Here is a 21,701-nt window from a genome sequence, read left to right on the forward strand (position 1 = left end):
CAAGGACTAACAGCCTGAAACAGTTACAGCATGCAAATCAGAACATTGGCCAAAACTTGGAACAGAAAAATAGGACAGGAATAAAAATTTACGCTGTGACACTGGAGAAGTTCATTGCATGAAAACACTTCATATACAGCCAGGGAGGAATTGTTCCACAGGCATACAAAAGCTCTTTAAGTAAGTTTTTTGGTTTTATGCAGACATACGAGTCTGTAGAGCTCAATGAAAAGCAAGCACAAGGAAAACACAATCCAAAAGACTATCAAGCTGAATTTACAGATCTAGGAAGATTTTAACATTCATGCAGAGAGGGCAGCTGTTTGGATGGCAGTACACATGTGCCAGAACATCAACTTCGATGCCAGTCAAAAAGTCACAGGTAGTCTTTAATCCTGCATAGCTCTGTTTTCAGACAGCGCATCAACTGCCAGCATTGCTGAACAGCCTGCTGCTTGCTCTTACGCTATGGTTTTGTAAATAAAGAGACAGATAATCAGCATGCCTTCAACTACGTTGTTAAAGGTAAATTTGCTCCTCATCAAGAATCATTCTTGCCCTTTGTTGCCAGGTTATTACTGGTTCAGAAGAGATGCCTTTGAACTACTAACGTTTTGGCTTGGAGTCTGCCCAGTGCCAATGTGGTCTCAAGAGAAAGCTGATTACACTACCTCATTGCATGAACCATTAGATGATGTGTGGTGACTAAGGCTTTAAATACGAACACCAGCTACTATTTGTTGCTCGCTCAAAAAGCGTATCAGCCATCTGAGGAATATTCACGTTTGTTTCGTTAGTTGCTTGGATCAAATCTGTAAAAGAGAGAAAAGGAAGGTGTTAGATGCTACAAGAAAGACAAAAAAGTTTGCAGCATGACTAAGCTCTCAGCCCGCCAGGCTGCAGGCCATAGCTGTGACTAACAGCAAGTCAGTGCTTGCGTTCCACATTTAAAAAAGAAACAAAACCCCCTCAAAAAATAAGACTGTATTAGTACATGCTGACAGCAACACTGGTCTGACTCTTCTGTCCAACAGTACTAGCTTTCCAAGAATTCTGTCCTGAGCTATGCCCCAGCCTTACTCCATCTTCATCCCAGCTAACTGTGGCAGTTCACTACCTCTGGGTTAGATGAACGAGTATTACCGAACCCTTCACTTGCAAGCAATATGTCAAGCACAAACTGAACCCAGTCACATCAGCAAAAAGAGTTACCAACTGAAACAGATGCTCCAGTTATCTCAGAGGTTAGTTTCATCTACTGCTACAGCACACCTCATAGTCTCTACAGACCTAGACAGCAGAAAGGTGGATTCAGGCATGCATTAAGACCTCTTCAACAGCAGGAAAGAGCAAGGATAGACATTAGTTTATACTGAAGAGTAATAGCCTTCTGCAAGCAACTGCACCTACACAGAAGAAATAAAACATTAGACTGTCTTAGGGTACAAGAATAAAATATAGTTTTATGTCCTGTGCATTAGGAAGGTGTAGACTTGCACAGAAGAATATGCAAAATTAAGATAAATACTTCAATCATAAGCAGTAGGGCTGCAACCTTTCTACTAGCATCTATGTCCCACATCTACTGACAGGATTTTTGACATACGACAGGTGATGTCTGTAGGTGATTACCTACAGACCCTTGCTAAGCAGCCAGCAATGACCTTCTACAAGCTATCGCCTGTTTTTGAGGCACAGCTGGAAACTGCATACTGCAACTACATGAACAAAACCTGCGTGATGCCAGACACAACCCCAGCAAGATTTCAGGAGACAACTTCATGCAACACAAAGAGCACAGAATACAGACCTAGTTGTAGGGCTGAGGCTTAAAGTTTGAAGACCTAAGTAGGAAAAGTTAAAAACTTTTAATTACTAGACTAAGCATTATGTGTGTTATTAACGAATATACTCATCTTTACTTTCCCTGAGAAGACAGTATCATTGTTAATGATCTTCCATGTATTTCTTTCCACCCTGCCCCAAGGCTAGAGATGTCCATCCAACTATTCAAGTCATTCTGTGACGACAGATATCCTTCCCTAGAAGCAGACAGGCTATTCTGTTGACTGATCCTTGCACACCTAAACTATGAGAGTCTGCTGCAAACACTCTACAGGGCTTCAGATCACCTGGGCAGCAGGGACACCACAGACTTGCTTTCCCTCCCCAGCACAACCCCATACATCGGGGGGTATTAACACTGCTAAGAGCAGAAAGTCAAGTACAGACTGTTGTTAAACCACTGATTATGCCTCTGCCGGGCAGGAAAAGTCCAGAGGATGGGACTGTCTAAACAGACTGGTAAGTGACATCAGCTGCTGAGAACCACCAGGTATGTTTCAGAAACCCACACTGTTGTACCAGAAGCATTCAGAAGTTTAGTAATTTATTTTCTTTTTTTAATCCATGCAAGTGATTTTTAGGGTGTTGTGGGTTTTTTTGTTTGTTTTACTTCTGTTAAAGAGACCAGTTTAAGATGGAAGAAGTCTACAGCTCAGAGTCAGAAGCCTGTGAAAAATACAGTGCTTGTGTTTATAACAGTCTTTCGTAAGTGCATAAGGGCTACAAGTTGTCTTCAGTTTCAGGTCAGTGGAATGATTTTCTGTAATGAGACAGAAGACAAATTACATATGTTTGCTAAGTTCAATTTTAAAATGTTTGTTGTGGTGTGGTTTTGTTTTGGTTGTGGGTGTGTCTTTTTTTTTTTCAGAAGATCTTCTGTAGCCTAAGTTAATTTCTATAACCTCAGTAGTACTGCTCTTCAAGGAGGCAGTTCTGCAGACAAAGCATTACCATAGTAAAGCCCTGCTATCAAATGACAACTGTTCAAGCTCACAAAATTCCAACAATTCCCCTCGATATCGTTGTACAAACAGGCCAATAAACTTTTATTCTGTACTGCTGATTAATGCACTATAGAAGACAGCGGTTTGTAAAAGCCTAGAAGCAAGTCACAAGTGGCTTGCTCACCATTTACCCTGTATTCAGAGCTTTTACTGCAGATGACAGCATTTGTCCTCAATATAAAGAAACATGCAAGTCCTAAGTTAGAGTATGTAGCTCATCATGAAGAGGGGTGCTGTAAGTTGTGCATTCCATCGGCGGATGTTAAGATAATGAAACTTCAGAGTCGTACACCCACAGCAATGCCAGCAATGGAGGCTACAAAGCACTACTCATATATGCTACTACAGCACTGCTTCAAAAAATCACCCAGGCATTTCTGCCTCCTCTCCAAACTGCTGGAAGGTACAGCATATCAGCCTGCAGCTCTGAATGTTTTAGGACACAAGTAATTACAGTGTGCCGAGCAGAGGGGTATGATTAAATTTAAACCTACTACTTTCAGAGCACAGAAGAGAATTACACCACACATGAAGATTTCACTTGTCATCTGAGAGGGGAAAAGAAAAGATGAGGGGTTAATTTTTGCAGAGCTGTTCCCCATTAAGTCACACCACAACGTTAAGGTATTCAAGCTTCCTGGGTTTCTTTCCCCAATACCATAAAGTCTCAGCTTAAGCAGCAATCATCAGCATCTGGAGCAACTCACAAGCATAGATAACGTCAACAAACTCTTGAGCAGCAGAGTTTGGTGGCTGAGCTAAATTTTAAAATAAGACTTGGCAAAATTAATTTGACGTCAGTGCGGTAAGGAAGGGTAGGTACAAGGAAAAAGAAAACTACATTTTCAAAAGATACAGATTCAAACATTTACTGGTGGGACAGAAACTTTGTTTTCGAAAGAGACAATGACATTCAGTCTTCCACACAAGTCACAGGTGGACTTGTTAACCACAAGCAGATAACCTTAATAAGTACCAGATGAAGAACAGCCCAGAAGCCACATAAAGCAATCTTACAAAGTTGATTCCATCTGGGGTACACACAAGAAGGACAAACAAGGATTAAAGGTACCTCCTGATGAAGTTTCTGCTACTGCAGGCATCCGTGTCAAGTATACTGACAGCTAATCCCCAAACCCAGAAACCGAGCTCAAATACAGATTCCAAGCCGAGTAAGAGATCGGGAATTGTACAGCAGTAGCAGCAAGTGCTTTCATCAGGACTTTCACAGAAATCAGGTAGTTGGAGTATGATGACCTATATACCCTTCATTTGAATCTATTTGTTTACTGTGGGACTAAATTATAATTGCCAAGTCACAGTACATGATTTCTCCTATTCCCTCTCTTCGCATTTTGATAGCTGCTATTTTGAAGCCTTATTCAGTCTAGAGATCCTTGTTTAAATTATAATTTGGACTTCAATATAATTTTTCTAGTTAAGTTTTGCAATACAAAACCAATGCATAAAGATTAAATAAATGGTTGCCAACTGTTTAACACCAAAACTTAAACATCAGTCTTAGATCAGCCAACTTTTTGACCCAGTGTCCTGGTTTCAGCTGGAATAGAGTTAATTTTCTTCCTAGTAGCTGGTGCAGTGCTGGGTTTTGGGTGTGAGACCATGTTGACAGCACACTGATGGGTTTGGTTGTTGCTGGGTCATGTTCACACTAAATCAAGGACTTTTCCGTTTCTTGGGCCCTGCCAGCCAGAGGGCTGGAGGGGCACGGGAATCTGGGAGGGGACACAGCCAGGACAGGTGACCCGAACTAGGTATTCCATACCATATGATATCATGCTGATCATATATAAGCTGGGGGAAGAAGGAATGGGGACATTTGGCATTATGGCATTTGTCTTCCCAAGTAACCATTATGTGTGATGGAGCCCTGCTGTCCTGGGGATGGCTGAACTCCTGCCTGCCGATGGAAAGTGGTGAACAAATTCCTTGCTTTGCTTTGCTTGCGTGCGCGGCTTTTGCTTTACCTGTTAAACCGTTCTTATCTCAACCCTTGAGTTTCACATCCCTTTCCAATTCTCCTCCCCATCCCTCTGGATGAGGGGGGAGTGAGCGAGCGGCTGCGTGGTACTTGGTTGCCAGCTAGGGTTAAACCGTAACACCCAGCTGACATCTGCAACTTAATTAGGGAAGCAGAACTGGAGTATGATTAACACCTTCATTAATAAAAGGATACAAAAACTGAAGATCAGTACAGGGTTCAGTGAGGAAGACACTTTGGTGCTTCATGACCTTTTAAAGGGACCACTAAAAGATGTGACTAGTTTTGGTGTTTGTTAAGATCATAAGGAAGGGAAAAAGCAAAAAAAAAAAAAGAGTGAAAGATTTCAAGAAAGTTTCAGGATTTCAGACATCAGTCTCATTAAAAACCACTTCCTGGTTTTGAGAGGGGTTTTTTTTTAATGAAAGATTATACAACACTTTAAAGAATCTCTCTTATTCCTTTACCTTTTCAGATTGTATTCTGGATCTGGGCAGGGGTTTTTTCCCCATTTTGTTTTAAGGGTTTTTAACTTAATTCTTTAATAAACAGATCTGGGATTCCTCAGTTCAAGGTTAATTATTCACAATCTATATTTCAGTATGCAGGGGAACAGCAGCAGAGCACAAGACCTCTCTGTTCAGAGGGATATTGTTGCCAGCAGCCAAGAGCAGCTGTTATTCCAGGTTGAATTAACAGGTGAGCTACCTTAGCATCTGAGCTGTGTCATACATTCAGTTCCTACACTTTGCCAAATCTCTTTGGCAGTAGTAACAGACCTTCCTCACTATTATGTTGAACACAATAGTCTTCACAAGTTTTTCTTTCTTCTAAGTATTTAAATAATGCCTTGAATCTATAGAAAACGAAATGCAGGATTGTTCCAAATCCAGGACGAGTCAAGAACAGAAAGAAGTGGCTTAAAGTAAAGTTTACAAGCCTCACTCAACCAAAAAAGTTAAATAGGCAAGTAACAGTACAAGTCCTCCTTGCAAGATGCAGAACTGTATGAGGAAGCTACTACATCATTGTGCTAACCAATGCAAGACTGAACTTCCAGGTCTACAGAAGACTGACCACAAAACAGTACTGAAAAGCAGAACAAAGTCACCAGTTTCTGCTTCTACAATAATTGCTCATGAGAATGTTAGATGATTTTAATGATGTTGGCTTTGACTATCAAGCAATTCCACAAACAAGAGTTGGGGATTTATTTGTGGGGTTAAAGTTTACCATCTACTCTTTTCACCACTAGCTTGCCCTGTTCTCCACCAACATGCATCATAATCCGGCTTGTAATAATCTCCCCAAGCAGAGGAGCAATTCATGCCGTCTCCTCCTTCCTCCCCAAAAGCCCACCTCAAGAGCTACTACATCTCACCTTGACTCCAGCGAGTCTACCCTTTAAAGTCCGGCATGTTGCAGATATTGCCTATGCACTTTCATGCCTACGCCAGCTCAACAAACCTAACACAATCTTCCACAGAGTGCATGCTCTCCAGGTACTTCAACGACTTTCCCAGTAATGCAGCTACAGTCCTTGTGACTACAAATAACTAGGGAGACTGTTACCTCCTCTCTCCAAAGACCACCCCGTCCTCAAATGTATCTCAGGCTCTTGCGAGGACAAATATTTACTGCAGATCCTGAAGTCTGAGAGGTCATGGCAGTCAGTCCTTGAACTACACAACTGCACCCCACACCAAGACAACATTGTATATACAATTTCTTCCTCTCTGCCTGTTCACAGGCATACTTGTACTACGCGCAGTAGTGTTTATGCACTTAATATACACTCAAGAAAAAAAAAAGCTTCTTCCCTATCAAGCATGTGAGAAGTCTGCAGCAAGACAGGGCAGATGACTTCAAATACCAGCAAATTTCTGTTCGAGCTTCCTCCATTTCTCAAACTGCAAGTTTACTTAGCCTTAAAATCATCTTATTATCGCACTACTTCTTTTTACTTTTTAAATACAACAGTGCACCACTTCCTATATCACCAAATACCTGTTTTGGAAACAAAGCTGAAAAATCTGCTACATTGCTGGATTTTATTCCAATGCACTTTCATATGGTTTGCACCCCTCCTTCCCCACCACAATCAAGGCAAAATATTTTGCTCTAAGTCACCTGCAAAAATCACCTCAGCTCATTAGCGCAGTATTAAACTAGTTGTTGGATTTATCCCTTTTGGTCCTTAATGATTTATCATACGTTTCTTCCTCCTGAGAGGTTCATGTGCAGCTCTCTTGGAAAGGTGAAAATAAAAGCCAACTCTCAGGTAGTCTTCTACTAGATCTGAAAGGGTGCAACCAAGGCAACTGTCTCCCTAAGTACTAATAATGGGGGAAAGTGTGATCATACTCTGTTAAAAAAAATAAATTATTGCCATAAGCAACTCCAAGCTCCATGAACTATGAATACTTTTTGCTTAAAAGTTCCCCGAACGTACTGCTCCACTGCCTCTGGAGGACAATAATGTGCATTAACTGTACTGTTTACATTGGAGTTCTCTCCTTAAGCATTGTACAACTGAAAGATGACATTCAGGCCAGCTCAAGTTTAAGCAGCATTCATACGGGGTTTTTTTTAAGAATTGTCTTTAAGACTGTTAATTAATTGGTGATGAATATATTTTATGGACAGTCTGAGACCTTACTGACACGTGTGATCCAACTATTCAGAAGAATAAAAGCTTCAGTTTTACTCAGGAATTAAATATCTGGAACAATAGAGCTGTCACGCAGAAGATGAGCTACACGAACTCCCTAGTACAAACATAGTAAGGAAAGCAGCTTTTTAGCCTCACGCACGAAGCCAGAACACTAAGCAAAGGGGAAAAGGCCCCATGGTCAAAGAATCCTGCCTGATTTCTTCCCAACCACAGCCACCATAGCTTTTCCAAGCAGCTTCACTCCATGAAGAGCCTTAGTTACTAAGCATAGAACCTTTCCCTTGTCCAAAGTAGTAAGAAGCTCAGTCCTGAACCTCATTTGTACCAACATCACTCACTTTGAATACCAAAGAACCTGCCTCAGGCAAGAATACAAGTTCAGCAAAACAGGGGAAAGAGAAGAAATCACAACTCTACATGATCCCTTCCTCTCACTCAGAGACCCCATTTCAGACCTCTTTTCCACCCAAATCCTGCTCCACAACTAGCTCAACAGAAACATGTATTTTTCTGCTCAAAGACAAGAATTGGGTAGTTCTGCTTATGTTGATATGAAACATCAAGTAGTTCTGGAGCGAGATGTGCCGCTTCTCTATTTTACTGATTTACTGCAAATAGCAGCTGAGCCACAAATCATCACTGTACTACCATTTTTGCACAGCTCAATAGTTTAAGATATACAAAATGCCATTTGCATTTGGTGGACACCAACTGAAGGTTATAAGGTTAAAATATAAAAGCAATTGTCTTGGAGAAATGCTATTCCCCATCCTATTGTAATATGGCATCTCAGATGCCAAACCCTTGAGGAGGAAGGGACGTGGAAAGAACCCTACTAGCACTACAGGTAGCATTTGTGTTAACCATTTGACCAATAACTTTTATCTGATATCCTGTAATAAGGAACTTTTATCCCATATGGTGAATCTCTGACTTCATTCTACAAGCCATTTCCTCAGCAGTTCAAACCTGGATGCCTTAACCAAAATAGACATTAATTTAGAGAAGAAATACGTAACTGCGGCCACCAGCCAATCTTCTGCCAAACCTTCAAAGCATTCACTCAGTTCCCTCTAAGGGGTACTATTGTTCTCTCCATCCATGCAAGCATTAAAGCGACAGCCTCATTGCATCCGAGGTCTTGCTGCAAACAGAACAAGTTTAAAGGGGATATATTGTTGCAAGATTATTGCTTAGAAGGATAAAAGTCAGTAAGATCTAGTTAATCGACTACTGCAACTAGATACCAGGATTCCAGCTGTGGCTTATGATTACGCTTCCATGAGGGTGAACAACCCCTAACACTACCTGTTGGTTATATCAATTCATAACTCTCATCACTTGGCCGTTTACTGGAATATCACTAACAGGATCAACTGCGTCTTTTGTCCGGAACAGCACAGATACACTAGAAAAGTAAGGATTTCGTGTTTGCCACAGCAGCATGGGGTCATTTACGGTAACCTCTCTACTAGCGCATTTTCTAATCAGCCTTTACATGTTGGGCTGATCTTACGCTCCAGCCATACCTGGCAGAAAGTGTCAACCGAGGTGGGGCACATGAGCTATCTGAGTTGCTGTGCTGTTGGTTCTTATTCTGAGAAGAATGAACCCTGGTTAGTGCTTTCCACCCCGAAATGATCTACTTTCTTCAGAAATCTGTTCGTTTTTAATAAACTTGTTGAAAGGAAACTAGCCTACCAACTCTGCCCAGAACAGCAATTTGTAATCTTCTTCAAATGGGAATCAGACTGAAAACATACTGGAAGCAGCCTGATGTTTCAGCTGCACTACTTAACTGTTACGTGTTGGGAATACATAAAAAAATAGGGTGTGGATGAGACAACAGGCAAGCAACTTCAGTGACACGTTAGCTAGCTACAGCCTGTATGCTAGGAACAGGTCAGCTGAGTAGGCAGGCTCAGGAGCTGACGTACCCAGCTTTCAACATCCAGACTGTGGTCCATGGTTTGCCTGGTCTCTCAGCAGAATTCCTCTGACAGCCCAGCGATTTTGTCAGTGGATGCCACATGACAATGCAACTTTGAGTAGGGTCAGCCTCAAAAATAACCAAACAAGGCCAGAGAGCCCATGCACTCGGCCAAGCTGACAAGCCACTACAAGCTCGGCATGCGTTGAAATTCTTATACTGGGAATGAAATGCCCACAACTATGCAGTCAGTCCTGTTGAAAACAAGGACATATCTGTAGGAAAGAAGAAAACAACTGCAATGCAAACCTGTCTACGCAGCTGGTGCAAGAGTATGGCCTCCTAGAAGTATACCAAAGCAGCTGCAACTAAACAGCAAGTACTTTATAATACGGGTGCAATCATTTTAATCCATTTTGTCTTGTATCTGTATATCTATAAAGCAACAGAAAGACCACAAGAGTCCCTAAATTAAACCTGGTGGATTTTGTTGTGGGTTTTTTGTTTGGTTGTTTGGGTGTATTTTTTTTTTCTTTTTTATTGTTGTTGTTTTGTTGTTGCTGTTCAGGTTTTTTTTTTGTTTTGGGTAGTTGTGTTTGTTTGTGGGGTTTTTGTGGTTTTGTTGTGTTTGTTTGTTGGGTTGTTTTTTTTTTACAAACTAACTGATGTCCTTCACAATTAGACAGAGCTTTACTCTCTCCTTGCTAAAAATAAAAAAACGAATGTGCAATTCCTTTATGTTCATTCCCCTGTACTACACCAGTTAAACAAGAATCCTTTGCATCTGCCACATGACAGGTGAGTTTAAGTCTCACTTGAAAAACCACCAACTACCAGTAGACTTTACTCTTCAACATGAGCCTGCAGCCTTTCATATACTGCAGATTTCTTGATGTTGCAAAAGAATTCTGTTAAATTCAATGGAACACCCACCTGAGAAATGGAAGATAGTTAGGACTACTAACATTTTTAAAAAAACTGACAGTATTTAAGTTGCTACCTAACAGTTCAAAGTCACCAGTGCCGCTGGAAGATGTGTTTGCCACTGGCAGCGAAGTCTCCTATCAAGCTATTGATGACTGGGGAAGTTGGAATTAATCACAGAGGCTCACATCCACACAGCAAAGCTTCATGCAACGTCAGATCTCTGGAAGAGCCAGAAGTGTCAAGTAAAGTCCAAAGCACAATACGGAGGTAAGTTTTGAAAGGTAGCTTCTCATAATACAGCCTAAGCAATTTCCAGCTTCCTGATAAGAGGAAGTTCTTTAAACTCACCTATTCCAAACACAGCAAACTTTGCCTGTTAATACTCTTGCCATTCACAAATAACAGAGCAATCGAAATTTAAATCAAGCTTAGCAAAACTAGGAAGAGTCTACCTGGCTTAGAAAGAAAGATCAGATCAGGAAGTCACAGGCATGGCTCACATATGAAAATAGCATTCTGCTTCAGATGCCAGTAATGAAACATCACTGATGATAAAACGTACATGTTTTCAAAACACTGGCACACTAGATATGCTGACTTCCTCTGGCTTGCTGCCCCTTTGCAGAATGTACGTTCTCCTATAAATAGGTTTCGATATAGCTGTAAAACTTCAATTAAGAGCTACAGGCACAATAACCATACAGAGTCAGGCAGCAAGATCCAAACCCAAGTCTCAATTTGAAAACATTAGATTTTAAAACTCCAGGGCTGCTAAAGAACTGATGCAATGACGTGTTAAAGCTTTCATCTATATTTGACCTCTACATAATGAGAAACAGTGGCCTTCAGAGCCAGCAAACAGGCCAGCTGGCTTCCCCCTTTCATATAAGTCTGAAACAAGTGAAAGGAAGAGTTATTTTAAAAACCGTTTGAACTCCCACTTAAGTGCACGTATGTGGGCTCTTCAATTATGTGTAAAGATGTATGTGCTAGCTCGTGCAGTCCTGCACTGTGGCAAGATAACAATCACTTGCCCACTTTGCAGACCTTCCTCTAAACTTGTAACCTCACATACGTTCTAAGAATGTGGGTGACAAGTCAGCATGTTTTAGTCATGCTTTCAGCAGTCATGTCTTCCCCTCACTTCTATGAAGGACCATTTGAGAACGTTCTGTAAACTATCAGAGATACTTAAGAGATGTAACAAAGCTATGCCCGAGGCACTAGGAGCCTGCCAGGCTCTGCAGGCTCACTGCTGACCATCTGTTATGGAAGCACCTGCTGCCGTTGTGTCATCCGCGCTCGTGCCAAGCCATGAGCCAGTTTGCAGCGACCGACTGCACGGTCAGTAGTCAAGTCACAGTCTCGTCCCACCTCTTTAAGACAGCAAAGTTTAAGACACTTTCTTGAAAAGACTTTTCTTTGTTCCTTTATAGATACGGTAGAACAATCTTGGCTCAATTGAACACCAAACTCTCCAATCTACCCTTACCGGTGTCTCACATCTCAGCCATAGCCTAGTCTCCTAAATACCTAGAAACGGCCACCAAAGAACATGGCCTTCTTTTTCATTCCTTTGCAAAAGTAAAGCCACCTTGGCAAAGCACAAGGCTCAACTGTTTTGTTAGAGCTCTGCGGCCCAACTATGACACAGGAGTTCCTGCCAACTAGCTTTCTACCTGTGGTAATTTCGCATATTGGCTTATAACCAAGACAAAGAGTTGATTGCCACGAGTCATACCCAACCTGCAGACACGTCCTGTCAGCAACTTGCAGTTCTCAGTACATACAAGAGGCAGGGTGTGCTTTCTTGGTGGTCTTCAAGTATGGTCATGCCTATGTACTCACAAAATCTCCTCTACAAGAAATATCATAACACATTTGGGTTTTATTAATAGCTAGAAAAAACAGACTCTAGGAAAGGCAACTGACTGACACACTGCCTCAGCTCAAATGGCCAGAGTACAGATTACGCAAACACACAACGTCAGCGTGACACCAGGACTTTTCAGCATCCAATTCCTTTCATTAAACTAAGTTAAGATAGAGATATAATCTAAAATGAAGCATGAGATAGCATTATCCTGGGCAGGGAGGAGGAACAGAAAGGTACTTAGACGTGGTTGATCCAGAAGTCAGTGGTAACACAGTGCACTGCCATTTCCTATACTGTGCCTACAACTACACTGCAAGCCTCAGACCGCCTAGTGGATGCACCATTTGCCAGTAGCCTAGAAAAAAACCTGTTCTAGGATTCCACCTACATTCACAGTGACATTTCAAGACTGATGTCCAATTTGTGGTGCTAGTCCAGATTGCTGGTATACTCCCTTTCCTAGTGGATTACAACTTCCAGCTGCTTCAGCAAATGTGTTTCACAACCTAAAGAGAAGAATTTTTTATGAACACGAGCATCTTACTGACTACCAGCTATGACTGTTGAATATACCTCTGAGCTCACTCTTGTAAAGCTTGTTTTGCATTGACTTTCAGTGTTTTCAAACAGCTCTGCAGAAGTAACCATGACCAAAATAGCAAGATTAAAAATATTAGAAACAGTTTTAAGGGACTAGCAAGCAGTTTGCAAGACTCCAGAAAAAGCAGACTTAACCATGCTCTACAAAGTGACAAGCTAGTCTCTGCTTAGTATTCCAACTGCCTTCCATCAATTGCCAACATCTGGTTTATTCAGTTTTTATTTAAGACACCAAGCTCTCATCCAAGAAAAATTTTGGCCAGTAGGAAAATCAAGCAACCATGCTGAGTCTGACAGTCTGGGATACTCTAATATCCACTTACCAGCAAAGCTTCATACTGCAATCTTGCTGGTGCTGCTGACTCAGGAGAACAAAGTACTGCTGCAAACCCTGTGCTACAGATCACTGCCCGCAAAATTACTAGGAAGGCTTCTTCTATCATATCACTTGGTTTGAGTTCAGGGTTCAGCCCCATGCTAGATGACCCATTCTTTCAGCACACTAGATGTCCTGTGCCGAGATTTAGACCCTGATTTCCTGGGTTGCTTTATTCCTTGCTTTTTAATTTTCATGGTATTTGAAACTCCTCTCTCCAAGCCAGGCAGAATATTGCTCCTAATCCACATGCCATGTGTTGAAGTTTGGAGATTCAAGTTTCATCAGACACTCACTGGTGAGACTACTACATCTCCCCTAGGCACACATCAGAACTTGTGCTCTTCCACACCTGCCTGCATCCTGATACAAGCCTTGAAAAGAAGCTCCAAAAAGGAACAGGGGATGTTAACTTAATGATACTGTTTGGTACCACTGACTCATCTTTAGACTATAGTAAGACTAAGGGAGGGAATATAATGTTACTCCCCCTGACCCCCCCCCCAAAAAAAAAAATTCCCCACCCCTAGAAACACTGGAGCCAGCTCCTTCAGCAATACCACATGTCCACAGCTGACAGAAGAAGGTCTCTCCTTTTCTCTTCTGTGGGAGCAGGGCGTATATTGGGAGCACATGGCAAGGCTTTGTTAGCAAAGGGGAATGCTGCAGCTGTGATCTTTGAGAATAGGGGTTCTTTCACAGGCTGCAGGGGGTATCTGCTCCAGCACCATGGAAATCCTGCTCTACCTCTGACCTTGGTGTTCCCTCCGCCATTTCTTGCTTTCTCCCTCCTCCTGCTCCTCTGCCTGCCCAGTGTTTTCTGCCCTTTAAGTATGTTTTCCTGGAAGTGCATAAGCTTGGTGGATGGGCTCAGCTGTGTCCTGTGGAGAGTCCATTGTGGCACTGGCTGCGTCTGGCACAGTGTATGCCCTGGTCTCTCCTCGGAGAGGCCACTCCTGCAGCCAACACCTTGCCATGGACACCCAGGACTGGGGAAAAGGCAAGTACGGTAGGAAGAGCAAAGCAGTCTTGAGTATCTTTAAGAGGCAGAAAAAAATACTAGAAGCAGGTGCACTTCTGCTCTATTAGCATTTCTTTGGAAGTGGAGACTAAGAGGGCAGCAAATTCTCCTCCTTGGCTACCAATTTCTCCATTCAGCAAGAAGCAGGGAAGACTAATAGCATACAAAATGCTCTATGCCCTTCGGAGTCATGCTGTCATCTACTTTTAAGCACTTCAGAGGATCCTTCAGCGGGCAGAGACACAGAAACACGGACCAACCACACCAACAGAGCACTTCCTTGGAGACTTCACAGAACTCCTCACTAGGACAGGCCCAGGTAAGGCACACACAGAAGATGAAGGGTTTAAGAACCAGGCTGGGAAATCACGAGGCACAGATCAAATCAAACCACAGGAAATCAAACGGCAGATTTTTATTTTGTTTGTTTGAAAGATGTTCAATTGCTGCCATCCAGGACCTAAGGGAGTAACACTATGAGATTACTATGAAACATATTGAACTACTAAATAGAAATTCTTAAAACCGTGGACTGATCACTGCCATACTGACCATCTCATGAACAGGGGGTCTCAGAGAAAGACACAGCTACTCCATTATCAAGGTCTACTCATGGTAGTCAGTACAGCAGAAAGACCTGACTTGTCCCAGAATGTGTCACCCATGACCTTGACAAAGAATATCTAACAGAAGGATCTTGATGACTATTGAAAACGGAGTAAGAATACATGCCTTCAGCTGAGGAAAAAACAAGGGGAGGGAGGGTAGGACAAGTCAATCTAGCTTTATCAAGTTACACTGTTTGGTTGAAAGAAAGTTTAATATTACACTGCCTACCCACCCTTCTGTTTCCTCATCCTCCCTTTCCTTTCCTTAGGCATTGTACCATAACACAACTTAAAACACAGAAAGTTCAGATGTTTCAACTTTCGTATCTTAACACGAATTCAAACCTCTACTCAACTTGAAGCATATTTTGAAAAAGTTTTAGTTAGCCAAGTCTTAGCTTACTCAAAAAGGCAGCCTTCCCTTGGTACAACACATGGCATAAAAACAGTATGGGGCTGAGAGGGGGAACTGAAAGTTAATGCCATTGAAATACTCAAGATCAACTAATCTAAAAAGCCTTCTTACTAGCTCCCCTTGCCCATGACAGACATTTCTACTCCTATTCAGAGATCAACACACTTCCAAATGAAGTGAGTCTTCAATACTGTTTTGGGAAAGGACACAGGAGAAGCCCACAGAAACAGAGATCTGTTCATAAAGGCCAATGAGAAGTCCCTAGATACATACACACCCACACAAATAAATGTGCTAATCCAATATCCATTAATGAATTAAAGAAAAGAATTGCTTGTTTAGATTTTTTTTCTTTTCAGGTCTGAAAGAGATCCATTGGGGTCACAAGGAGTTCACAATTTAGAATACACCCCAGCTGTGATAACAAACACCAAAACAGTGTATTACTGCTGATCTTCAATGCTAACTTAAAGTCGGTTCTCTCATACCTGGAAACTGTGACAATTGCTGCAATACAAAATACAGTGAAACATACAAAAGTAGTTTCACTAGTAAAGTGCAAAGGATTAAGCCCTGTTTGTACAGAGACTCCATTCTTGGCAATTTTCTTGAAGGTACTTCCACAGCCATAAAGACAAAGTGTCACTTGGACTGCAGAGCAATGCAGTACTCGTACGTCTGCGCTACTCCCGCTAGGAAAGTAGCCCAAGTGCCAATAGACTTGGAACACACCCCAGATCACTTCAATAGCAAACAACTTCTGAAATATGCATCCAAGTTAACCTTAACAGTCGCTGAAATCTAGTGACTCAAGATAGCTCCACTGACACCCCCCCCCCCACACCCCTCTTCCAAAAAACAGAGACAGACTTATTCCTCAGGAATGAAATAGAGGTTTCTAAGACTAACCTGTGGGGACTAGCAACTTTATCTTTACTGAGACTAGGAAAAAAGTTTAACCCATTGATTTTGCCTAACAGCCACTTCTGTTTCAACACAAGATACTACAGTGATTCAAACTTCAGGTCATGCCCACAGCTTGTAGAAGAAAGGCAAATCACTGCAGAAACTAAAGTGTCTGTATAAGTAAAATACTGATACCAGCCCTGCAGTTCAGTTACCAGCATGAATTAAACTATAAATTTCTTTTTAGAGCCTTTGTTTGCCAGCCACATACAAATATGCAAAATTAGACTTGGGATGGAAAGATGTTACTACAGATACACAGGTCATCTCCACAGCCACAGAAAATCAAGTTCTGATCTTCATCTGCTTTTTTTCCACATTTCATGAAAATCTCTCAGCTCTTGTTCAGGCCTCCAGAAGGGCCTTCTACCTTACGAGAATTAGTCTGAAGAAGTAAGCAGGCATCACATGGTCTTTTCAGAACACACACTCCAGAACTTCCTCCTGCTGCAAAACAGTTCACTCGACAAAGTAAGTCAAGGAAAATCCCAGCCACTTTGAACATTTTCAGCAGACACGTACTTGTTACAACCAACTGCAGATGCAACAACCTCACTAGTTTCCAACTCGCTTCCCTAAATGAGAGCTTGACAGTCTGTTTCTGAGTGAGATCCTTTATAAAAGGAGCTGAATTCAAGTCTACCTATTTTCTTCTCATCTATCGTGTGTTTTAACATTTGAAAGTCAAGTTGGTTCCCTCCTCCAAAAGCTTCTCCCTGTTGATACCATCAGTCACCCCCATTCAAGGCTGGAAGCTGCCTTTTACTTGCCCCCCACAATTAAACCCTCAGTGAAGCCTTAACACATCTTTCACAACAATTCTGAGAATGAAAATTCTATGCTGTGCACTAGGATTGCCTGCCCAGTTGAACTACTTACCACACCTTGAAGTAGCCCATATATCTCATTCACCCACTCTGCAATGGCTTTTCTCGCTGCATCAAAAACAAGTTGCTAACCCCCACTTCTTCATGGGAATACTCGCCTCATTTGCTGTATCTAATTGTTATTTATTTAATACTATGTGGTTAGCTGAGGGAGATGAATCCATACCACTGTGGTGAATTCAAGACAACTTTAAGATAATACCAGTTTGGTAAGTCCAAAAGGATCAGAGCTCTAACATGCCAACTGCAACAGCTTGCCCCAAACTATCAGAGCATCCTAGATTTACATTCCTTTTCTCCCCACAGGGACTTGCAAAATGCATTTAATGCCATCTGACACTACTCCCAGCAGTTGCTGGAAATTCACTAGTATGAGAGTTGGCATTCAAGAACATGGTAAATCTCACTAATGAGTATATGATAGCAACCTAATCGTACCTCAGTACGTGACAAGCCTGTGCAGTACCCGGAGCCCATGCCAAAGGACAGACGCTACAGAACATCCATACCAAAGCCCGTATTTGAAAGCTATGCAAGTATGAAAACCCACACAAAGGTAAACACTTAGCAGCTCAGCTTTTGTTCACAGAAGACATTCATTCTGTTCTTCCTTCCTCACACACATGCACTCATACCCAGATCATGCTTTCTATTCCTCAGAGCAAATTCCCTTTAGGTAGTACTCACTTAAAACAAAAACAAAAACAACCAACAACCAAAAAACAACTAAACCAAATCAAAAAATGACCCCACAACTTGTCACCTATCATCTTTTTATAACCCTCCGAAACTAATACCTCCGGCAAAAAACATTAAGGACAGGCACGATTGTCCCATCCTCACAGGACTACTTAACTCATGCTAAATAGTTGATCTCTCCATTTAATTTACAAAGCCCAGTTGCTATACAGGGCAGTGGAAGATAGGTTGTGTGACATCACACCTGGCCACTAAGAAACTAAATAAAATTATGAAGCTCCCTAAGGGTGCAGAACTGCCACACCAATACTAGAATTACAGCTCTTCATAAAGCACCGCTCCAACCATCGCTTTCTGGTACCTGAAGCTTTAATTAGCTAAATCCTTCACACCTTGACTCAAAGCTTATCTTAAGGCATTGGCAAGTGTTATCCTTCATTCCCTTCTCCCTATCTTCAAATGCTACTTACCCACCCTGAAATGCAGTCAGCCATGTGCCTCAGATCTACCTCCACACAGCAGTACCTCCTGCGTGCGTGGGGGCATTGCTCTTTCAGTGGATGAACTTGTGATTTACTCTCGTTGCAATTATATAAAGCCCATTTCAACACTTGTTCACAAGACATACATCAAAGTTCAAGGAACTGTATATCAATTCATAGTTATGAGGAGATGCCTCAGGTTTAAGAGCCTGAGAATATTTTTCTTTTAAAACATGAGCTTGATTTTCATTTATAGTTCACAATTTTAAATGTGTGTATCTCCCACCAACAAGATTCTGTCTCTAACGATACCAGATACTTAAACTCTCAGCTATTACATATAAGCTTGGAAAATAGAAGGAAAAATTAATAGTTATTGATGTCCCCAGGAAATGATCACTTCTCTTCCTCTTGTGTGTCTTACATGCAGGCGGGTATTAAATCACATGGAATACTACCAGCTTCAGTCTCCCCCAAGCTCATTTTCTGAAGGAGTAATACTAGCACCGATATCCAAACACAGTCCCTTTCCAGACCTTAATATAGCACCAGTAAATAATTTCTACCTCACTTTAATCTTGCCTATTCTAGATAGTACTTTTATTTATATATATAAACATATACACATATATGTGTATATATATAAGAATACACACAGAGACACAGCATGCTACTACATACAAGAGCTACGCTTTTTTTTTTTTTAAGCTGAGTAACAGATACAGTAGGACAGTCCAGACACAACCTACAGATTAAGAAGTGTTGACAGCTACAAAGCAGCAACATAGGAGACATCAATAACCAAGATGTTTGTTTTTTTTTAAAAATCTACAAGAAAACAGGAGAGGATATCTATCAAGACCACTGATCTATTTAAACAACGGTTTAGACTCAAGTCAGTCTTCAATCAATGCTGCTTATGTCAGCATCTCTTAGACATATATACAAGAGTATTTAGATATACTGGAAGATTGGCATGCTGTTTGCCACTTCAAGGGTTAGGTAAGAAGTCATTAGAATGGAAATCTGGAATATCTTCCAGAAGTAATAGTACCTCCTTTTAATAAATACATCATCATCAGAACTGTACTTACATGCACCTGCACCAGCATTACTTAGTAACAGCCAGCAGCCAAAAGACCGCTTGGTATAAAACCTGCTGATCTTTACTTGAAAGCATTTCTTGTCATGCCCAAAAAAGAATGGGAAAACCATTTAATTTTAGACATTAAAACCTGCTGTTGATCTACTGAGTTAAATGCTGGACAGAGTTACTACTGGTAAACATGGCCAATTAACCTCATGCAATCAAATTCTTTCACCATTCTACTCCTTGGTGTCTCCAAGCAGGGACTGACAGTTGAGTGGGTTGAAAAGAAACAAAATTGTCAAGACAAAACATCACTAGCTCATTGGTTTTTTAAGAAACATTTTGACTTCAGCCTTGTTTCATGCATTAACTAGCCAATGCCAGTACAGAATAGATCATAAGTCTATGAGACAAAGTCACCAGCCATCTTCAACAAAATATGTTGTAAACTATCGGACAGCTCATGAAGTCGCTGTCAGATATTTGGGACCCCAGCAACAGCCCTTACGTTCTCCAAAGGCTGTCCCAATCTACAGCATAGCGTTATCCAAGTGCCTTGCCATTTAAGCACACCATCATCTAAACCCCTTCAGAGGTCTGCTGTGGAGATGGCCACACTCCCACCAGCGCCTGGCCAGCTCCCGGCGTAGCATTTATGTCTCTGCCTAGTGTAATCCTCACCAAAGTAGACAGTGACAAGCGCATGTCCGTTTTGCCCTGTGTCCAATTCCCTCCTCTCTTTCCGAGCCCCTGCTCCACATGGCACCCTTCGCACTGCCTTCCTCGATAAAAGGCAAGAGGTCATCAGGGAAAAAAAAAAAAAAAATGGCCGAAAGAGCAGTATTATGCAATAAGAGACGAAATGCAACAATAACTCATCCTCTCCTGGAGACATCTCATAAACCTTCCAGTTTGCAAGCTGGATGGCAGCAAGCGCGACGGCCAGACGGCTCAGAGGCACAGCACGGAGCCCCGCGGGCTGCCCCCGCCGCCCCGGGCCTTCGCTGGGGAAAGAAAAAAGGGATGCTCACAGTCCAGGTGCTTTTTCTTGGGCCCCATCACTTCATGCGTGGTGGCTTTGCAGACGGCTCTGGCTACGGCTGATCCCGTAACGCTGTACTGAGCAGCTGCGATGCGATCTGTCAGCGTCTGACCCGACATCTTCGCCTGGCGTGCCTGCTGCTGCCTGCTCGGCTCTGCGGAAAACACGGGAGGGGAAGGGGAGATCCCGGGTTTATCGCCGAGGGGAGGGGGGGCCGGGGGTGGCACGGCAGGGACACGCACGGACACACACGGCCACGCCACACGCACAATGGTCCGCCAGGCAGCCCGGCCCCTCCCGAGGCGCAGCCCCCCCGCCCCCTTGTGTAAACCCTTGCCTCCCTAGCAGCCGCCCGGGGCAAAAAAAAATAATAAAAAAAAATTAAAAAAAAAAAAAAGAAGAAGGGTATTTCAGACGCTGCAGGGAAAGGACGAGGAGGAAACAACGATGGCAGCAGGCACACAAACAACGTACGAGCCCCCGGAAAGGGGGGAAAGGACCCGGACCCCCCCCACCTGCCCGGCAGCGCCCGCCCCCCGAGCCGGCCCGCAGAGAAGCCGCCGCCGCGCCCCGGCCCCGCCGCAGCGCCCGCCCCGCCGCCTCCCCGGTGGGGGATTATGGCACCGTTGCGCCATGTTATGCCCTCCCGGTGCCCCCCCCCCGCGATGGGGAACGGGGCACCGCTGGATGCGGCGGCGCCCAGCGCCATGCAGCAGCCCGGGGCGGGGGAAGAGGACGAAGCGAGCGCCGGCGGCCGACCTGTCAGTGCGTCCTTCCCTGCCGGCCTCCTGCCGCCGCCGCTCCGGGGAGAGCGCCCCGCCTCCCGCCGCGACCGCTCCCCAGCCCGGCCCGCCGCGCTGCCCGCCGGTGAGGAGCCCCGCGGCGCAGCAGCCCCCCCTCCCTCCCCCCGGCCCCGGTAGCCCCAGGTGCGGGGCGGGCTGCCCCCTCCCGCCGCCGGGGATGCGCTGGGCGTCGGCAGCCGCCGCTGCTATTTCCAGCCGGCGGCTTAATCCTCCCGCAGCCTAATCCCCGCGCTACTGCCGCAGCAGCGCCGCCCCCTACCCCGGTGCAGAGGGCGGGACGGAGCGGAGCGCCGCCGCCGCCGCAGATCGGTGGCCCGGCGCAGTCAGGTGACCCCGCGCGGTGCGAGCGGGCCGGGCCGTGCCGGGCCACCCGGTACCGCGGGGCAGAGCCCCCCGCCCCGCCGCGCCCTCGCTCGGTGTGCGGCGAGGCGCCGCCACCCCCACCCACATCCCC

The 21,701-nt window shown here is 43.6% G+C and overlaps 1 protein-coding gene across 27 annotated transcripts in view; it reads right to left on the minus strand.

Annotated features, from left to right (window-relative positions):
- Positions 1 to 20,594, minus strand: part of SNAP91 (synaptosome associated protein 91) — a 69,993-nt gene extending 49,399 nt beyond the window's left edge. For 22 of the 27 annotated variants that reach the window (XM_037391789.1, XM_037391787.1, XM_037391783.1 and 19 more), the window contains exons 1-2: positions 20,434 to 20,594; positions 672 to 812 (exon numbers count right to left, since the gene is read on the minus strand). The gene's annotated coding sequence lies outside the window, so the exon portion shown is untranslated. Of the gene's footprint in view, positions 1 to 671; positions 813 to 20,433 lie in introns of those variants that run through there. The other 5 variants (XM_037391809.1, XM_037391808.1, XM_037391805.1 and 2 more) reach the window with 1 other exon arrangement.
- Positions 20,595 to 21,701: the final 1,107 nt, after the last annotated feature.

Source organism: Falco rusticolus, chromosome 6, assembly GCF_015220075.1.
Source record: "Falco rusticolus isolate bFalRus1 chromosome 6, bFalRus1.pri, whole genome shotgun sequence".
Taxonomy (NCBI): domain Eukaryota; kingdom Metazoa; phylum Chordata; class Aves; order Falconiformes; family Falconidae; genus Falco; species Falco rusticolus.